Below are 21,015 nucleotides of genomic sequence, written 5' to 3'. Positions count from 1 at the left end.
TCATTTGAAGGTCCAGGTACTGACCTTGCCAGAAAAGTTCCCATTCCTCAAACTGGGATAAAACTGAAATATTGTTGATGAAGAGATGAATAATAGCAAGAAAAGTGACAAGACACAAAACAAGACAAAAGTGACAACTTCTTACAGAGGAAAGAAAAATAAATGAACTTGAAGCTCTATTTAACCATCACACCTTAGATGATTGCTGATAGCAGCAGTGTAAACGAAGTGAGACTAGTTTCAGAATGCCTTGTAGTAACAAAATTAGGCTACTTCACCTACAACAGTGAGTTTATTTTCCTTGCTGTAGCAGCCACCTTAAAAACTGAAGTTTGGATTACTTTTTTCTTTTCTTTTTTCTTTTTTTTTTTTTTTTAATAAAGTGAAAGAAAATATGAAATATTTCCATTTTTTAAAAAGTCCTGGAGTTTTAACCTATGCCATCACTCATGCTCCATGGCTTTGGCAAAATGAGTATTTGGTAGAACTGTTTCAGTTGCAACTTGTGATGGGCCAGTGCTGAACACTTTCTGGTTCCCCTTGTGGGTTAGTTTTTATTCAGCACAAACGTAACTCCATAAACGTAATGTTTTGACTCTGGAAAACTATACCAGTGCAAGTTCCTGTCCTGTAAAGTACCATCCGTACTTTACCTTCACCTTGTGTAACGGCGCACTGTGGGACTATGCGTCTTTTTGAAGCAAAACACATGACCATCAGCAAATCGGGGTTCTTAAAGTTCTTCTAGCTTTTATTCTTACTTAGCACTGAACTGAGAAATGCCACCTCCTGTCAGTTGTGTACCTGCAGAGAACAGGACTAGGCTCTTACACAATGCTTTATTTTTATGTGTGGTTTTTTTTTTTTTAAATTGATAGCTGCTTGAATAAGTTTGAGAGCATTTGTGTCGATAACCTGATGGAAATTTGTTGAGTGGCTGACTAAGACCAGTAGGATAACAGTGACTTTTAATTGATGATAATTTGGTATTAAGCTGGTTCTTCAAAGGAAAGCACCTTCCTGGGTTTCTTCATACAGAATGTGGAAGCAGCGATAGTAGAGCTACAGGTGTTGTAGCTTCAAGCTACAACTAAATGGCAGTAATCACGGAGGAAGGGGTGCAAGTATGTTTGTTTGTAGGTGAATTAATGTAAAAATAGGACGTTTACTAGGAGGTTCTTCAGCTGGCCTAAGTAGCTGCTGTAAGATTATTTATGTTACCGTAAAGTGTTGCTGAACCAGGATGGCAATTTTTCTGTGCCCTCTTTGGAGCGGCATGCAGCGTATCCCACAGGCACTGGAGCAGTTATTTGGAAGAAGGAGTTGTCAGTATTTTCACCACGCTTCCCTCCCGAGGTGCCCATCCCATCCCGAGGGATGCAGCGGCGAGCAGGCTGTGTGCTGCAGCAGCAGCAGAGCGGTTCGCACCGCCGCACGTCCCCAGAAGGTAGCGGCTGTACAAGTAGAAGTGAATTTGGGTGACGGGAGCCCAGATTAGCTATGAGTCTGAGTGACCTTAAAAGCCTTCTGGTCAAAACCACTTTACATGTTAAACTGAGTCCTTTCACCCAAATCTTGGCAGGCAAGTCAGCTCTGGTATCTCACCACACGATTTCTGCTGGATTAGAAGGGTATTGTAGGCGGCTTGGTCATGCTTTTACATGACAGAACCAGGAGCTCTGATTGCTCACATCTAGCTCTATTTTTGATTAAATACGAATGGGATTTTGAAAATTCAGACATTTTTTTCTAATGAAGTTGGATCTTGCGATCCCTGACATGATCCACTTCTTCAAGTCCTTGCCAACTTTCTCAAGAGAATTCTTTTTTCCTGGGAAGCTGCAAAATTTGCTGATCTCAGTACTGCTGTATTTGCCTTTTTATTTTTCGTTGGATTCAGCAAAAGCATACAGCAAACTGTTGCGCTGCCTGAGATGCTAGGAACTGACTGCCGGAGTGCTGTCGCTCACTTACAGCGAGCGGTGAGCTCTCTCAGGCTTTTTAACACACAAGCAGACTGCCAGAACAGGAAGATCACTAGAGGGAAAGGAAACTAAACAGGAAGGTAACACCATCCTTCTGCCCTACATGGGGGGCAGTTCACATTGCAGAAGTAGATCATCTAGAAAGAAATGATGACTTGCTGGATTTGCATAAGGCAGATGATTCAGAAAGACACCACTTAATTTGTCTTACATTTTCTTTCTTAAGTTAATCACTTTTCCCTCCTTTATAGTTGAATTTCATCCTGTATTTCTATACTCAAGAGTGTCAAGGGCTTTACCAATGCAATCTTGTGGTGCCTGCTGGATATCCCGACGGGATGGAGACACCACACTTCTTCCAACCCCTGTTCTTGCACCGTGTTCTTTTTCCTTTTGTAGTACTTTGTTACTTTTTTGTGCTTTTGAGTAACTTTTTGTCTGCTTCTTCACACGCTGGAAAGTTCTCTTATGTCCTTCTTAGCTCTTCTGGTGACAGGTCATTTATTTAACCCCCTAAATTCTTCAGTAACCTGCTGATACCAGGAAGGAGAGAGTCTGATGTGAAATACCTTCCTGGTTTTTTGGTATGGATGTCAATATGACAATTCATGAGGGTTTTTTTTTTCTTTAGTTCTTTTAGGAAGTGCAGTCACTCCACTCATAGATTCTGCAGTCAGTGCTTGTAAGATTATATAGTTGGTTAAGAATAGATGTTTAAATAAAGCTATTGCAATTGGTACTATGTTTAGACTAAAAAAAGACTTATCTCTTAGTGCTGGCCATAGTACTGGGACATTTTCCCCTTTACTAAATAATTCCAAACCATTTCTAACTTCCCTGCATAATTGAATCTCATGGAAATAGTAGAAGACTCCACACGAAGATGCAGTATATAAGGAACTAATAGCCATAAGGCAAAAGAATGATGCTGGAGTAATTGCATCCTGCCCTGCTTCTACAGGCTTGCAAACAGGGGTAGTAACTTCTGTTCTGATTTTGGAGAAACATTTCACCACACTGGGATGTTCTATTTTGTTTTTACCTATTTTAGTTGGTTTACAGTTTTCCAGTGCTCAGGAATAACTCTTAATCTGAGCTAAGCAAGGATGATGTGCTTTTGTCTGTCTCAGGAAGGCAAGTCTAAAGTAAATCCAACACACAATGTGGGCAATACTTTGTTTTGATCCACAGCTGACTTCGCCACCAGAACGCTGCCAAAGCGGATCTGAAGTCCCGCTTGAGATCACAACAAAGTGTTCATAACTTTGAATAATAATAAAAAAATAAAATAATTTGTTTCCAGATTGCTGGAAACTGTTATTGAATATTCATTGGGAAACAAGCTGGGAGCTATCCAAGAGGGGGAGGGAGACTCATTGCCTCTTTACTCCTCCCCTTTGATTTGTGCTGAACCATTGCCAGGCTTTAACTTTACAAGGTTTATTTTTATCGATTTTCAACAATAAATGGTAGGAGTATCTACAATAAAAGATTTACAGTGCATCACAAGGCACTACGACTCCCTACCAAATATTATATTGATCCATTCCCAGATGCTACTGGAACAGCACACAAAAGCCCAAACGAAGCCCAGTGATGGAGAACTTCCTCTCTCGAGTGACAGATGCGTATGACTGTTGTGCCTTCAGAAAACAATAAAAGGGAAGGGAGTGACTCTGCTTCTTTGACCGTATCTTCAACAGCCCAGTTAAATCTGTCAACTCAATGTAATCCACATAAATAAAGAATTTGGGAACCAAGGGAACTGCTAGTGTGTCTGAAGATTCCCATTCTTTGAAGCTGCCTCTCCTGCTGCAGTCAGGCCATAATTAGTCACAGAAGGCCTTGTTGTGACTAGTAAATGGACGTACCAACAATGATTTGAATAGTCTGGAACTGGCTGGAGATATGCCTGGAGCCCTGAATATTCTCAAATGGGTGGGTGGGATGTAAATCACTAGTCATCGTATAAAATACAAATAAATCTGACTTCTATTAAAAAAAAAAAAAAAAAGAATGTCAGTTTTCTAGACCGTCACGTAGTTTCTGCTGAAATAACCCCCTGAAGTGTGATCCGATGTGTAAATTTTTCCAAGATTCCTTCCTCCAGCTCTACTCCGTTTCCATTCTAATGTAATGGTTCAATAATTGGTGGCTTCTTTCTGGTCAGAAAGATGATGAATGTAGCCCTAAAGGTTGGAAACAGTAAGGCGTTCGAAGTCTGGTGTAGAGAATGAATTTAGCGCTTTGCTTTCTAAGCAAGTTTCTGCTACACCAGCCAGCCCAGTGCTTGCTGAAACTGTGAAGAATTAAACATTGCAACATTGTTCCATCCTGATTCTCTATTGGGAAAAAAAGCAATAGATTGCAAACACCAAGTCTGGGGGTTTTACTAGTACTTTGGAGTCAGCCAGGAACGCTTTTCTTTGAATTTCAAAGGCAGTTTGTAGCTTTCATTGAAGGCCTTCAGAGAAGGCTGGTCTATGGCTTTTGGTCTTGTTCCCCAGTGATAACTAAACTGAGTAATAAAATAATTGCTGACATAGCGTTTTGTTTACAATGGTGTATTCCACGACAAACAGAAGGCATGCTGATCCTTCTGTCCTTTAAACTTTATGTCTTTCTACTATGCCTTCAGCCTGCTCCTCAGCCTGGTCGCTGGTGGAACAGCGTAAAAGGCTCCCTGATAAGGACAGGCAGAATCCACAGAAGGCAGCAAACTCACTTCTTTCCCATTACAGAGGGGGTTAATGAGTAAAATTTGGCTGGAAAGAGTCCCTGCTTTTGTGGGACCGAAGAGACACAACTATTGAAGGATGGATCGTTAACAGAGCTGTCATAAATTTCAACGCCACCAGACAAGGAAAAGCACATCTTACAGGGCTGAATGAATGGGTGGGTGATAGCTGGTGAAGGAACACAGAAAAGGCACAGAGTGACTTAGATGGGAGACATAAAAGTTCATGAGACTATAGGGATGTTTCATATATCGATAGTTTGCATACCTGAAGAACAAAATTTCTCTCTCGGAGGTCATTTCTGTGTCTGTGCTATGAAGTGAAACATTGCAGGATCCAGACATAAGATGGGTTAATCATGTCGATACCTCACATCAGGAAACAGAAGCTAAGCTTTTGGTGGCCGAACAGACAAAGTCTGAAGATCAGAACACCAGCACTGCTTTGGCGGCGCTGGGGTTACACACCTAGGTACTTACTGGGCATGTCCTGTTGGTGGCCTTTGCTTCAATTCCAGTTGCAGCATGGTGAACAGTAACCCTATTAGTAAGCTCCTGATTTTCCACAAACTGGAAATGTAACTTCTGGAACAGACTGGTTTACATTATGTTTTCTCCATCTCCAAATTGATCCTTAAGCCACATAATTTTCCTATGGTTGTTCAAAACATTGTCATCTGAAGATGGCTTAGTAAACTGTGGATCCCTGGGACACATTAATGGCTTAATGATTAGTTGGCCATGTCAAGAATGTAAATGAAAAACGGCAACTGCACGGCCCCTGATGTAACTGAGATCCTCCTCCCACCTTTGGTTAGGCTAACCACGTTTTCTGCTGTTATTGAGTAAGTTTTCTTTGACAAGTGTGCTAGTGCAACCCAGAGTTCACTAGTGTTCATACTCAGTCCTGAAATCTCTATGGATACAAGTGGAAAAGGATGGGCAAAAGATCATCTTTTTGCTAGACTCATCTCTCATTTCAGAGACTGCCTGCAGAACTTGGCTGGAAAATGCACCAGCCGGCACAGGGGCACTGGTGCGGCTGCTCCGCTGGCTGTAGCTTGCCCGTATAAGCTGTGCTGTGCAGTCTCTCACGCTTAGCTATTGAAAGCCTGACCCATGCTCTCACTGCACTTCTGAGGTAAGCTTTGAGGCTGAACAGAAAAGCTGAACATCACGTGGTCACACAAGGCTAGTGGGACACCTGTCTGCTATGGCTGTGATCATCTATGTTCTGCAAAGGGATCTATACTGACTTCTTGTCTATCCCCAGCACTAAGATACAGCCATGAGAGAAGGATCTAACGACAGCGCTCAGGGGATCACACACGGAGTGCTCAGGGTATGAATATGTGCGTTTCTGTTCTTCTGAAACAAGCGGCAATAAGCACACAGGTCTTCTGCTGGAGGCAACGACTACAAAGACCACACAGCTCCCTCCGGCTGAGGAGGTAACACTGTGGAAATAACTGTCCTGAAGGCTCAGAGCAGGGCATTTCAACCTGGTAATGGAAACCCGCTGGCTGAAAACATCACCCGTATCTGATCTTTCAGATGGATTTATTCACATCTCTTGAGATCTCGGACAGCCAAAGCAAGCACTGTACTGGAACTGAGGCATTACCACCTTTCCCCTTCTCTTTTTAAAAGATAAAGTGGGGCCTCTTTTCCATAGGTAAAGGAGTATATTCTCTGCCACATTGATGAAAGAAGCGGGTGAACTGCTACACACAAAGAAGTAGTTTTTTTTTCCCTTTAGGTCTTGTGCTGCTTTGCTGGAGCACGTGTAGGTCTGTCTGTTGGAAAGCCTGTGCTTGGGAACTTGTGTTTACTCTCTTGGGGACCTAGGAATACTGTGCACAACCTTGTCTACTTCAGAAAATGCACGAAGAAGCTGCCTTTATAAAGACGTCTGTCTCTGCAAACATAGCTATTGCCTTAAATGGTCTCAGCTGCACTATATCTAAATTCCTCCCTAGATGTCCATGGCAATTTTTATAATTCTAAATTAGTATTTGCAATATTAATTAATAATACTCCACTTGGGACCCTCATTTCCAGCTCTTTCTGCCACAGAGATAAAATTACATCTTCCTTTTGCACTAAGTGACCATTTTTGCTGTTACTGGGGGCAGTTTGCTTTCCAGAGAAGGCTGTCTCAAGACAATTTTCTGGTCTGATGGCATTTAGGAACAGGTTTGGTATTTAGTAAACCCATCCTGCCATTGGATCTTTGAAGGTTTTGTACTCACTGGATGCAAGTACTGAGTCAGGAGCTGCCTTCTGGTGAGAAACAGAGCATGAAACGTGGTCATGGATGCCACTATGATAACTGGTGACACAGCAAGAACAGGCTTTCCTTGAAGGCTGAAGTTGAGGTTCTGGGTGGCACCTCAAGGACCCTTGGCATTCAAGAAACATTAATGAGAATACAAAGATGCTGAAGAATACAGGAAGTTCCCATCTCTATAAGCTACCCTGGTGTGAACCACACCTGACCTCTCTACCTAGTGTAGGATGCTCAGCTAAAGAGAACCTTACAGAAGAACCTTTCAGTCCTCTTCTGGTTCTGACCAACCACAAGAATATTTTCTATGTAACTAGCTCTACAGGATTCTGGGAACTTTCAGAAAATGACCTCTCAGTACCAGTAGAGAATGGTTGAATCAATACCGAAGGCTGGACATCCATGGAGGCTTGTAAGGGGTGATTCTGAACCTGATTTGACAGTAGGATGCTGGATTGCTCTGTCTGTTTGCAGCTGAAGGATCCAAAGCTAATTTATCTTGTCAAAATTAATTTTGCTGTCATTGTTCCTGATAATTTCTCCTCTAGCATCATGGCTGCTGAGGCATCCAAGAACTGCAGACCAGGTACCATGAAATATTCAAGGTAATTTCAACTCTGCATCATTGGACAGCCTGGCGTTCCCGGTTTGAGCCATACTTAACTTCAGAAGAATTTATGTGGGAGAAAATCTGGATGCTTTGCAAATGTTCTGTCCCTTGTGTCACCCTCTAATCAAGGTTTAGCCATGTTAGAAGATTTTCTGGCCCTAGGCTGTCAGCAGTGGGAGTGGCAAAAGAGTTCTGGTCCTTCTCAGTGTTCCTGCTCAGGCAAGCTGGAACCAGAGGCCAGGTGTATCACTTGTGACATCTTGAGACAAGATGTTTTGCTCGCTCAGTCTTCCGAGAAGATTCATGTGATGCTCATCAGGCCAAGTAAAATGTATCCTGTGTGGATAGTCTTTCATGACACTACCACATCACACAGTGTCTGAATCCTAGGGAGGTCATGCTCATTCACGGGGTATGCACCGATATGGAATTCTTCCTAGGCTAAAGTAGTTTCTCCAACAAAAAAATAACAGAAATGCTATTATTTCTAAAACTAAACCCCATCTGAACCGCTATATAAGTGTTAATATAGGTATAAATTAGCAAATAATGAAAGACTACCTGGTGGATCATCGACTAATGAAAAGCTCTATCTGTAGCCACCTGTAGTGCGAAGGATGAGGGGATGGCAGGATTAACACTGCTTTTGCACAAAGACACGCAGTTACGGCTTTCACAGGTGATGCTGAACAACTTCTCCCATAGCGGAGTATCAGCTGTACCAGCGTCCACATGCAGCACCTGTGTGCCAGTGCATGAACACACACATGGAGAATAATTCCAAGTATTCTTAAAGATACTAGAATCCAGGAGGTTTTTTGGTTTTATCTATATACCACCAAGAGGAGGATGAAAGAAACTGGCATAAAGCAGCTCAATATAAATTATTTGGTTTTAATATAGAGGGTGACAGAGAAATTCCTATCGCAAGGACATGCTTTATGGGGAATCAGTTTTCCAAGCCTAGACATCTCAAAAGAGCCTGCTGGCAGCCTGAGAAACTCAAACACTACAAATCACCAGGACCAGGTGCTATTTTTACAAGAACTTTGAAATAAATTTGAAAAAATAAAGAGATAGTTAAGAAATTGTCAGTTACCATTAGAAATATCCACTGTCCTGGACGACTGCTCACAGCTAGAGAAAAAGGTAGTTTTAGAGGAGACTGAGATAGCATAAGGTAGTGCCTTTCTCAGGGTACTTTATGCCTGAATAAGCATAAAATAACGGTATCACAATATCACAGGTCTGCAAGCAACCTGCATGTTCTAAGTTACTAGACAAGAACCATGAGAAAGTGCTACAGTTTAATCCTAATTTGCAAATGGAGTAAGTAACCACTCCTAAGAAAAGGAAAAGGTGGTAATTTTTCTGATCGGGGTAAGTTATTTGAATCTTCTTCAACCCAGAATAGGCTCTTATCAATGCCACTAATTTGCGAGGGAGACTGTAAACCTTCCTGTCCAAAAAAACCCCAAAAAACCTCAGAGTGCCTCTTTAAGCATAGAAAAAAAAAAATAGCTTGAGGGCAGACTGAAGGAAAAATCCCCTTGCTGGTTGCCGAACAGCCATAAAGTTCTTTAACGCTGCTAGTTGCTCCCTGCTTTCCCTCTTCAGCAGTTTTAGAGAAAGTTGGGGCACAAAGCAGTTTAAAGCCACCTTTACTGGTGCTCTCTACAGCAATAAACCCCAGAACTTTGGCATAATAGAGGCCTGTGATGCAATTCACAAATATTCAGTTATCTCAGTGTTCATCTACTAGAAACACAAAGTATTCCTTTAGTGAGCTTTAATGGGCGCTTATATTTATTGTATGCGCATTTTACTGTTACTTCAGGAAACATCTCAGGAAAATATGGAACTTGCAAGGAACAGCACAGTTAGTCCAATAAAAGCAAATTCCACTACCCTTTGAAATCCTACCTGCAGCTTGCTTTCATCTGCTAATGGCAAGAGTTATCACTGCCAACAATCTTTGAACAAAACCGTTTTGTGACTTCTTTTTTCCACATACCCTTGATTTAACAAGAAAGATGGGGAACATCTGTGGGCAACTTCCACTGGGCACTTTTTCAGAAGCAGAAGATGTGAACCGAATCCCTTCGAGCTTCTGTTTTCTGTTTTGTGGAAAAGTCCCCTCACCTTGAGGCTGCTTCAGCCAGTTTCTTAAACTCTTCTGATGGATTTCAGCAAGTCATCACATTTTTTAAGCAGCTCTTTGGCCTGTCCCCGTCTCTGCCATTCCCTCCTATTCAATCACAGCATGTATCCTTACCCTCTGTTGTTTTTGCCAACTGTTCTAAGATATCTGATTACAGTCAGGTTTTTTATGTGTACCAAAGGAGGGGGGCGGGGGGGGGGGAGAAGGCAGAGTCCTTAAGCACTTTGGCTGTCTCGGCATCATGCTGCTCTTCTGTTCTGTGTTGTGGTAGAAGATTAATTTTCACATCCGTTTCTCTACTATTGTTACAGCTATGGATTTTCCACCACAAATTCCTCAAATGAAGATGAGCCTTTATTACCTAGGCCATACCTGAGGCAGAAAGAGATCACTTCTGTATTGTTTATTTCAGAGCAGAAGACCCTGTGCCTCTACGACAGGACAGTCCTTCCAGGAAACTTTCCTTGGGTCACCCATTTCCACCACAAACAGTGCCTTTTAATCATGGACACATGACAGATTCTAGACAATAACTGCTTGCATACATTCATACAATACCTGGAACATTCCATCACCACACTAATATACAGTGACTGTTTGCAAGGCAGATTTTAGGTTCCCTTTAAAACACTTTTTAAAAAATCAAAACAACATAATACTTCATAAGTGTCCTTCAATTTTCCAATATTTTAGACGACTGGTTTAAAGAACAAGAATTTTGGGTTCTTAACACATGGGTTGTTAACTCAAACATAAACTGGAAGTAAGCAACTAGTTGCTTTGGTAGCAACTTAGATCACATACCAAAGAACAGATTAAAGCAAAGCAAACACAAATAAAAAAAAACCCCAAGCCTCTTGGTAAAACCTGTACCTTGCTAAATAGTAGAAGCTCTCATAGATGTGCCTGCAAGAATCCCAGTCATTAAATAAGCCTGGAGCCTCTATCTGGGCTAGTTCACTGCTATCTTACAAATTTTGTTTTAAAGCCTATTACCTGCATTCTTGATAGAAATTCATCGAAATACTTTGCACTAGCCAGGCTGTAAATGTGGTATTAAAGTTTAGATCACAGGGACAAAGTACTGTTTTACATTTTCGCTGCAGCTCTTCAAAAATAAGCTTCTACAAAGACATTAAGGAACAGTGCAGATACTCCAAGCTTTAACATTTATTTGATACACAAGAGGGATAAAACTTGATAGAAAGATAATTTTTATAAGTGCACACAATTTCCCCCCGTTTTCTCTATTTGTGATATGGGAATGAAAACAAAAGTAGCTTGTTGTGTGCAATAAATTACTGAATTCAAGCAGAATTCATTTCTGGAACCTCCACACCACCACAACCAACAGGGGGCTGTCTGGCTACACGATGCTAGCGAACCTGCAGTGAAACCCTTTTTCTGACTGTACAGCCTACCAGCCACACACACTTCCTAAAACTGGTTGTCACACAGGTAATTTAACAGATTTCACACCTGCAAAACAGTAGAGCTCTTTCTCATCTTTGTCCGATACTACTGGAGATCTCTTATTTTGCGTCTTAAGTTTTGTTATATATAAACAGATAATATACTTCACATATTTATTGGTATGTCTGAAAATAACAGATACTGCTTATAGGAAAAAGAGGAAGATTTTCATGTTGCCTTGATGATGGGAAAGGTTTGTCACAGCTGTTTCCATATGCTAAGAAGCTATACCTGTATGTGAATTTTTGTGTTAGTTTCATATGTAGATACCAATCTTCTGTAGAAGGGAAGAGGTAGACCAAGATGTTGTTTAGCCCCTTTGATACCGATTTGAACAGCAGCTAGACAAAGCCTGTCTGCAGGACCATCAAGAAAGGAAAAATAAGGCCCTGAATATTCCCTACATTGGTTTCAGCAATGGAAATTAATACTGGACTGCCATTCTCAAGAGCAGAAGGAACTTTTCCTTGGTGCCAGTACTGTTGCTCACACAGCAAGCACATTTCAGCTGGCTGAGTCTACCGAAAACTAACCCCAAGTCAATCAGTGAAAGCACGGTGGAAATATCAGAGCTGGGCTAATACTGAAGGAAACAGGAAGACTCTGTCAGTCCTAAACTCCTCTGGCTTGAGAATCACACAGGACTGTAGAACCATAGTCGTGTATTATTCTTTACTATTCTAGCTGGTGCAATAATGTAACCCCTCAAGCTTCTCTTTTGCCTTTATTTCAACAAAATATTAAGAAAAGCATATACATTTGAGACTTTGTATTCTTTATTTTATGCCTTATATAGTCCAAATATTATCATACTTAAGGGTGTGGGGGGTTTTTTTGAGTATTTTATGAGAGACTCCGAAGTGTTTTACTTTTAAAACCACTTAAAAGTGTAAAAGCTGCTGACAGAAGGTTCCTTTATAGGTAAGAAAGCCACATGCTTGCCCTGCAAAAACCATAGGGAAATGTGAACTTTCTACCCATGGCTGTCTCCTATGGCTACAAACAGCAGAAGAAAACATTATGGATATATTATTACCATCTCTCAACAGCAGCTAAGTCAGTCATCTCTAGCTGCTCAGCACTGTATACTTAAGATTGAAGATTCAAACTGGATAAATTCTGCTATAACTAAATTTGTTAATTTCAGAACATTTAAGCATAGGGTTCAAATTTTACATTACGAGATGGAAGAAATATTAGATAAATTTCATTAGACTTACTAACTCTAAGCTATTACAGGTGCATCAAAATCAGAAAAAATATTGAGTTGTTGCACCTGAGAGCCATCAAATAGATTTCAACAGAAATAAATTGTTCAGAGTGAAAAAGTAATGTCCAAGTGATATTAGCCCCCTCATAGAAAGATAAATGATCTCACTTGTGCCACTGAATTTTCTCCATAATTTTTTATTTGTGTTTATAGTTGAACGTTTTCTTCTGATACACACTTAGAAAGGAGATTCATATACATCTCAGACCTAAGTTTTCCTTCAAACACATTCAAAACTTTTTGTTTGTTCAAAAGAATTGCTGCTCTGCTTCAAATTAAACTGGTAAAATAGTAGCTCACAATATTTCTACCAATCATTTCTTCTGACTTCTGTGACAGGAGGTGGTGATGAAGAACATAAAGGGAGTCTAACATTTCAAACTTCAATCGTTACTGCTAGTATTGCTACCTGATTAGGAGAGACTTCCCTCAATACATAACAAGATAACATGATTAAAAGGAAAAGCTGAAACATTTTCAGGTCTCTATACCTAAATACCAAGTACAGAACCACTCTCAGTGAAGTGTGCCATATGCGGTACCAAGAAAACTGCTTTGGAATTTGGCTTGTATTAGCCCTAAATACATAGGTGTAAGTCACTTTACATTTTTCAAGGTGTTTATCACTGTACATAAGAAATTAAGTGTTACAATTTAACTAGTACATTCTTCGTGCAACATAAATCTTTACAGGTAAATTATTGTAAAATATGCTGAAGTTCAAACGTGAGCATTACCTTTAGTGTATAAAAGATTTTGCAGAATATTGAAAGTGTTACTCATGAAACCACATTCCAAAAATGGGACAAACAAGTGTTTAATAATAATAGCTATATATGCAAAATGAATCAGTGACAAAATAAGACCAAATCAGGAGTACTTTGGAGTTTACAGGACTGGTCAAAACAGGTCATGAATCAACAACACGGAAACTCAGGCTTCTCAGCTTGAGCTGGTAACAAGGAAAGCTGCTTGTAGATCTGGTCTTTAAAAGATGCACAATACTCACTTCTTCCTCTGAGATCAGAATTAATAAATGCCATAGAAAATTCCATGAGGAAATGCATTACTGTAGTACACTTACTAAACAAATGTGGGGTTTTTTGAACAAAAAAACCCAACACCCCTTCAAGGTTAAGTGTCTATTACCTCTATTTTTAATATGACATGGAGATGTAGAAATTATAGTAGTATGCAACAGTTTAAGTTACCCTGTTTAAGACAGGAGACTGTCAACAGACATAACAATACATAGTATTTTAATTCAAATGACAACTCCTAAGAAGCTCAGCTGTAAATGTTAACAGCCAGCGTTTCTGTCAGACACAAGGGTCTTAAGTCAGACACCTCTGAAGTGAGGAGTACAAGTACTGCAAAAACAATGGCCTGTAACTTGTTTAGCATCATATGAGACTAAGGGCAGAAAAATAAACATCACTTCTGGCTAGGAATTCTCATTTGACATAACCATGAAGACCATGGTTTTCTCTACTTGCAGTCTTTTGTTCCATTGCCTACAGAATTTTTTACCAATTAATTTGTGTAGCACCTCTAGCAGCATCAAGCTTCTTGCTTGCACAGCCCACAAACATCTTCCCTGGCTCAGCACCACACCAGGCCAATCCTATCATTAGATGACATGTTCTGTATGACCATGAAGATTGCTTCATAGTACACTAACACAAGGGGGCAAGTGAAGATTGCAGAATCTTAAAGCAGGAGTTATCTCATCTATCTAACTGAATAGTGTTTTGTTTTGTGATCTTCATGTTTTTTTACAGTTAAGTTATAAGACTGTGTTTTATTTTTCCCCCCCAAAGCATTTCCTCCTTTGAGCTCCAATTCCCATATTAGTTGAAACATGTTATTTACTTCCACAAAGATGATGAGAGAACTGAAGCACCTTTCACATGAAGAAAGGCTGAGAAAGCTGGGACTCCAGCCTGGAGAAAAAAAAAAAAACCTTGTGTATGTGTGATCTTACTGAAGTTTATAAATACCTCCTGATGGGGCCAGTGGAGAGTAAAGACGACACGGCCAGGCTCAGTTCTGTCCAGTGACACGACAGAAGCCAACAGGCACAAAATGAAACGCAAGAAATGCTATCTGAACAGGACACGTTGCAGAGTCTCCATCCTTGAAGATATTCAAAACCTTACTAGACACAGTCCAAGAAACGTGCTCTGCCTGACCCTGTCTGAACTAGACTACCTCCAGAACTCTCCTTCCAACCTCAACTATTCTGATATTTTGGAATTCTTTTTCAGGACCAAAATTAATGAAGTAGCAGAGAGCACTAATAAGACTGCCCTCTTCTGCGGGGAATACAATGAGGGGGATAAAATTAACAGTGATTTCACAGATTACAGCGAAAGCCGCTACTTAACAGTCTGCATTCCCTTCTGGATCTGAAGTGCAGAGTGCTCTAGTGAATATTAGGAATGATCTGAGGTGTGCAAGCCCCTTTCCCCAAGCCTGACTCATTCTTTTTGCCTCAGGCCAGATCCCTTCTGTCAGGCTGTTGCTTCTTCCAATTTCAAGAAACAAGCAAAACCCCCCAATACTTACCCAACCTGTCCCACTCCTTCGAACCTTCCAGTTCATCAGATCTGTCCTTCCGCTGTCAGTTCTCAGCTCCAACACTGGATTTTCTTAGACATGCTCCTCTCACTAGTTGTCTTCACTCCTATACAGCTACTAGTGTCAGATTATTTTCATACAGGCCTATCTTTTCTTTCCCTTTTATACGATTTAAGCATCTTTTTCCCCATACAGTTCCTCAGCTTAGCAGAAAATAAGCACCTGAACAGGAAAAAGCAAGCTTCCCTTTCTTACATCAAGCACAAACCTTAGGACCCCAGAGCTGCAATGTAGAGGGAGTTCCATTCAGCCATGGGCCATGGCACCGCCCATGCAAGTAAACCTCTGGAAAACACAATTGCTAATATTATTTAAGGCAAGTGAAAACCATGCAAGAAATATGACATTCTTTTCAAAGGTTTAGGAACTGAATAATTTGACTAAGCCTTCATAAGAACTCGAAGTCATCTTCTTAATTCAGACAGGAACTTTGGTTCCTCAGTTCAGCTCTGGTTCTGCAAATGCTCAAATGGTAATTTTATCACATCACTGAACTGTTCTAAGCTGCTCAGGCCACCAAGCAAGGCAGTCCAACCTTTCCCCTTCTGCTTTGTCCCACTCCCTGCCACCTCCTCCCTTATGCCAGCTCTAGGTGCTTGCACAAGGAACCAGAAGGAAGCAGTCTGTTTCACTATTCACACAAAAGACTGCACTGGCACAACGAAGTAGTCGGGAACAAACGGTTTGGCCACTAGACTTTGACAAAGCCATGCAAATCGACTTACTTGTTGCATGCTCTCTAATCTTTCTGACCAGCTCTTTAGATGCACACTTACTCATAAAAGCCTAGATGCATTAAAATACTCTATTTACAAGAGTAACAGGATGGATGGCCCTCTGCAAGCACTGTAGTCTGCAGCATGCTAACAAAAATCAGTGACATTTAAAGGGAGGAGAATAGTGGAATAAGAATGTCTTTTTTTGTTGTAACCCACAGAGTCTGGTCTTTCCAAGCATGTCCAAGTTTCAAATGGCTGAAATGTATATGCAAGTCTTTAGTATAAAGCAGTTATAGATATGGAAATACAACACAGTGCTACTTAAAGAAACCTCAGTGAGAAAGCTCTCTGACTTTGAGCCAGATAGCACATTTTTTCTGAGCAGTCAACCTCATTTTGGCCACATATCTTAAGAGACCTGTAGTAGGTAAATGTAGACACAGAAGCGTTTACTTCATGGAAAGCTGCAGGCTAGCTAACACTGCATAGCTTTACTATTGAGAACTGCTCAGGTTTGAACCAAACTGGAAATGTTAGCCATCAGTAATTTCACCAGTTCAAATCCACAGCAGGGGCAGACAAGAAAAGTGGGATTTTTAACAGCACATACCCCAGGCTGAAATTCTATGCAGTCAAATAATGCAGATTTATGAATTATCGTATGTTGGATTAATATTTATCTACATCATGTTTATACTTGTGCAACTACACCAGTAGCAGGCCTGTGAAGCCTGAAGTCAAAACAACCCCCCAGTGCAGATAAGCTTTTTTTTTTGCCTTTTAAAACATCTATAAGATGTATAAACTTAAATCTATGAGCACTTACTTGAAGAAGGCATGTGTATTTTAATGGTAAAATATACCAGGGCTAATAAAATGAGATTAGCAAGTGATACTGAGTCATGATAGTGAAGAAAATAAAATCTTAAAAGGAAACACACTTTCAGATCTTGACTGTATCTAAAATTAGTGACATTTACATAACCATTAGTCTACATTTGACTCACCGCAGTTCTTGCATGCAGCTTTTAAAAGGAAAGGAGCCCAATTAATTTCCATTCTCACTGTAGAGATTTCAATCATCTCAATGAAAGATTCCTCTGCAAGAGAAACATCTTAGTGGAAGATAAGGAAAAAAAAAAGTAAATTCACAGTCGGATACACAATTTAAACTTCTAACCATAAAAATTGTTACCTGTCTATAGACAGCGATTTAAGAAATGAAGTGTTTAATAATTTTTGTTAAAAATTTTGGAAGACACTTTCGCTTTATGTGCTCACTTGCTAAAAACATGACAAGACATTTCCCAATTCCATTCATTAAGAACATGCTGTAAAAATGAACAGTTTCAAGATTTTTAATAAAGAAATGCTGACATTTAAAGTAACACCATTTTTTATGTATTATATAAATAAATGCACTTACCAAGACATTGTTAGACAGGTGTAGCTTGAGATGGCTCCTTTAATAAATTCAGCTTTCATGTAAGCCAAAGCATTCAAAATTATATACATATACATCTATTCTGTATTTACCATCAGATACTATGAAGTCCTAAATATTGTTTATGAATAGGTGAAAATATAAACAAAAGCCAAGAAAGTGTTCACAATCAATCAGCACATAAATTATAACAACAAAAAGGTACCAGGAAATACATTAAATGTTTTTTTTCATGACTCACATGCAGAAGTGGCTAGCCTTACTTCAGCAGCACAGTTAATACTGGAGATATTTACAGTCTTAACACCAATATTTACGTGCTGCTAAAGTATGACAGACATCAGCATCACAAGATTGACTAATTCATAAGTGATATTTCTCTTCAGGATGATGAAATCCTTGTATTTTTGAGGCAGCACAATATGGCCTGCACCTTTTCAAAACCCACAAACCATTATGTGCTGCTACGTTATGCCAAGGTGTCTACCATACTGCAAGGAAATAAAAAACATATGCTGAAAGCTGAATTTTCTTATTGAACACTAGTTTTCATGTACTGACATCAGCTGTATTAATGAACTACAAAATGTTTATAAAACATTTTTCAATTGCCAAGCTGACTATTTATTTAGTGAAGCTCTGGACTTTATTGTCAACTGTGCATAATACCTTAATGGGACACGAACAATTGTGTGTCTGATAAGAGGAACTAAAGATTATGCAGATGTTTACTTCAAAACAAAACAAAAAAGTCCGGGTTATTTTCTAACCTAATCATCATCTGGAAACCTCTGATGTGAAAAAAACCCCAACTTTCATATATAAGAGAATAAAAGCTAATTTTAAAGTAAGCTTCTGTCAAGTATCAGTCCTCAAGCAATCTGTTACCTCTGCAGGTTACCCAAGCCACAGTTTTTGAGCAGACAGATTTACAAGTGCTTCTTAATACATTTCAGGGCAAGAAAGGTATTTTAAAAACCCACAATGATTGTTATCAAGAACAGTAACTTACCTGTTATTAAGAGCAGGAGTTTATCTGCCCCCAGCCTAGAATGACCATTCTACTTTACTTGAAGAGGTAGGCAAGAAACTCAAGAGCTCACATCCCTGTCAGGTATCCTCCTCTTATAAAGTGTGCCTGCATTTTAAGTGTGTACCGTACTTTTACTGGTTCCCTAAAAAGTTGAATTATGCTTTCTTTAATGTTTTTGTACCAAATTATTAAGACAAAAGCTACTTATACAGAACAGACCCAAGCACTCCATTCCATTTTAACGAGCCTTCTAGTCAGTTCATGATAAAAAAGAAATAACTCTGTAAATTAACAGGGCTGTCTGTAAGCACAAAAAAGTTTGGCAGGTCACAAAGGGGGAAAGTTTGGTGAGTTTTTGTTTTCTTCCTTCCTATTTTTGCTCCTACAATAATACAGCAGGACGACCTCTGCTAGAAGGGTCTGTTGCTACAAATGTGCCAATTAAAGTGAGGTTTTCCAGTTTCAGTTTACATGTAGCTGCAGTAAGACTTAGGTTTTTATATAGCTATCTAGGTACAAACCCTATAAAAAAAAGCCATTTCCAGAATATTTTATACACACAGAGCTAAATTTACCCTTTTTCCCCCCCTCCTATTTATGTTTGTTTGGTTTTTAAATCAGACAGCTAAAACAGGCAAACTAGATTATATAGGCACAACTCATCCAGTATCTTGGTGAAGTAAAACCTGAATGCAAAGTCAAAATAAACCTAACTGTAAAGGTTATGCTGTGACAGTTGGTCACCCCCTGAAGAAACTGTGCTAGGCATAATCCAAGAGAGGAAGAGAGAAAGAAAAAACATCCACTATATATACATAGTGTGGAAGGCAAAGGTTAAGAAAAAGATAGATGCAAGCAAAAGTGCTAGCCTGCAGTAAAGTTTCCTTTAACGTTTCTGGGAAAAGACTATGAAAGATACTCTCCAGCAAGACAGAATACTGCTTCTTATTTGTAGATTTACCATAAAGATTGAAAGGCAATTATTTAAATAAGAGAGCTACAACATTTAGTACCTTTGGAAGCACACTTCTCATTTGTACGTTCAGGCCAAATTCTTCATTTGTGAACTATGTGTGTTTAACTACATACTGCTGTCTCAATTGCATTGTTGTTTTTAGCTTCTAGCTTAAGCATGGAGCTTTTTTTCTGTTGCAGAAGTAAATCACTCTAAAATTAAACTACACACACCATGAAATGAAGACTTGACAGAACTATTACGCTATTTTCTGCAGAAAGTACATTAGTAAGAGAGCTTGCAGGTAATTCATGCACACAACCCCAACATGAACACAAAACCTCACATGCATTACAGGACTGGGGTGTGTGTGTGGTTTTGGTTGTTGATTTATTTTTTTTTTAAAACTTTACTACCAAAAGTGCCCCTAAACTAAACAAACAAAATCAAACAGAACACAACTGTGTATTTTCTATGTTGCTATTAAAAATAATTTTGTCTGTAAGGAGAATATGCCAGTTTTCACATAAAATTGAAGACCTATGTGAGAGAAGGGGTTGAAGAACAGGAAAAGGATGAAAGGAGGAAATCCAAGATAAAAACAACAGTAATAGCTAAGCCAGAAATCTACTGAAATCCAGAAGTGTCTGCACAAAACTCTGTATCTCTATGTTTTAGTCATAAAGCTAATACAGTCATGTTATCAAGAGTGCTTTTCCTACCTTTATCATTGTGTTTTAAGATGGGGTCTGTGGGTGAAAGACAGACAGAGGAGACCTCAGTAAAAGCTGGGAATCATGTATGCAGGCAGCTCCGTTAGATCCCCCCAAGCCCCTGAAAGCGAGAGCTCCGCTAAGAAAGATGCAAGGATTCTGAAGATGCAGAACTGAAATTCCATAGAAGCAGGCTCTCTACACACACAGAGAAGTCAGGAATGCTGTCATAAAAAACAATTAAAGCTGTTGTTTGGTTTTTTGTGGTTTTTTTTTTTAAATAAAAAGAAAAAAAGAAAAAGGGTGTGTGCTTTTGTGATTGGGGTGTTCCCAATCAAGGAAGGAGCATTTCCTTGATTTCAGTATTTTTTAGTTGACTTATCAAAGACCAAGCCTAATATAAAATATGTTCAGGTTTTATTGGTTTATGGTTAAGAGTTTATGACAACACCAAGCCCAATTCAATCTCTTTCTAACCCCATGAAAACCAGCTACAAGTGAACTTCTGGCTACTGTAACTATTAATAAGCTCCTTAAATGCTACTATAACTACTAATAAGCTCCTTAAATTCTAAGTAACATACTGTATCCAAGAAGGTACCACTAGCCAGCAATCTGACAGTTCAGTGATTTGGAGTAAAACGTATCAAGGCCTTTCTATTAAGTAACGCATTTTGTCTTGGATGCCTAAGAACATAACATAAGATTAAACATTCACCTTGTGCCTTTTTCCTCATTCAACAAAAGCACTCTCTTGATACTTCTTGCCAAAACACCTTCCTCATTGAGTGTTACACACCATTTTGCACACAACCATATTCCATTGCTTGTTTTACATACTTATCAATGCAAAGCAACACAGATACACTACGAAAGCAGAGCTGCCGCTTTCACTGTTCATTGTGACCCTTTCTCAACTTTATTTCAGTTTAGACATCTGAAGGTGAAAGACACTGAAAGACTCTTAAGTCTAGAGCATTACACTATT

The 21,015-nt window shown here is 39.5% G+C and overlaps 2 long non-coding RNA genes across 2 annotated transcripts in view; one reads left to right on the top strand and one right to left on the bottom strand.

Annotated features, from left to right (window-relative positions):
• The first annotated feature begins 73 nt into the window (after positions 1-73).
• On the top strand, positions 74-20,303 carry LOC308058788. Its single transcript, XR_013925966.1, has 2 exons — positions 74-16,144; positions 16,895-20,303. It is a non-coding gene; the product is annotated as an uncharacterized lncRNA (long non-coding RNA).
• LOC308058783 overlaps positions 15,117-21,015 on the bottom strand; it is a 26,063-nt gene continuing 20,164 nt past the window's right edge. The window contains exon 5 of the long non-coding RNA XR_013925962.1: positions 15,117-16,982. This is a non-coding gene — a long non-coding RNA (uncharacterized lncRNA). The remainder of the gene's footprint in view (positions 16,983-21,015) is intronic.

The sequence above is a fragment of the Falco punctatus genome, assembly GCF_963210335.1.
Source record: "Falco punctatus genome assembly, chromosome: 2".
Taxonomy (NCBI): domain Eukaryota; kingdom Metazoa; phylum Chordata; class Aves; order Falconiformes; family Falconidae; genus Falco; species Falco punctatus.
This window is presented reverse-complemented; position numbering and strand designations above follow the sequence as displayed.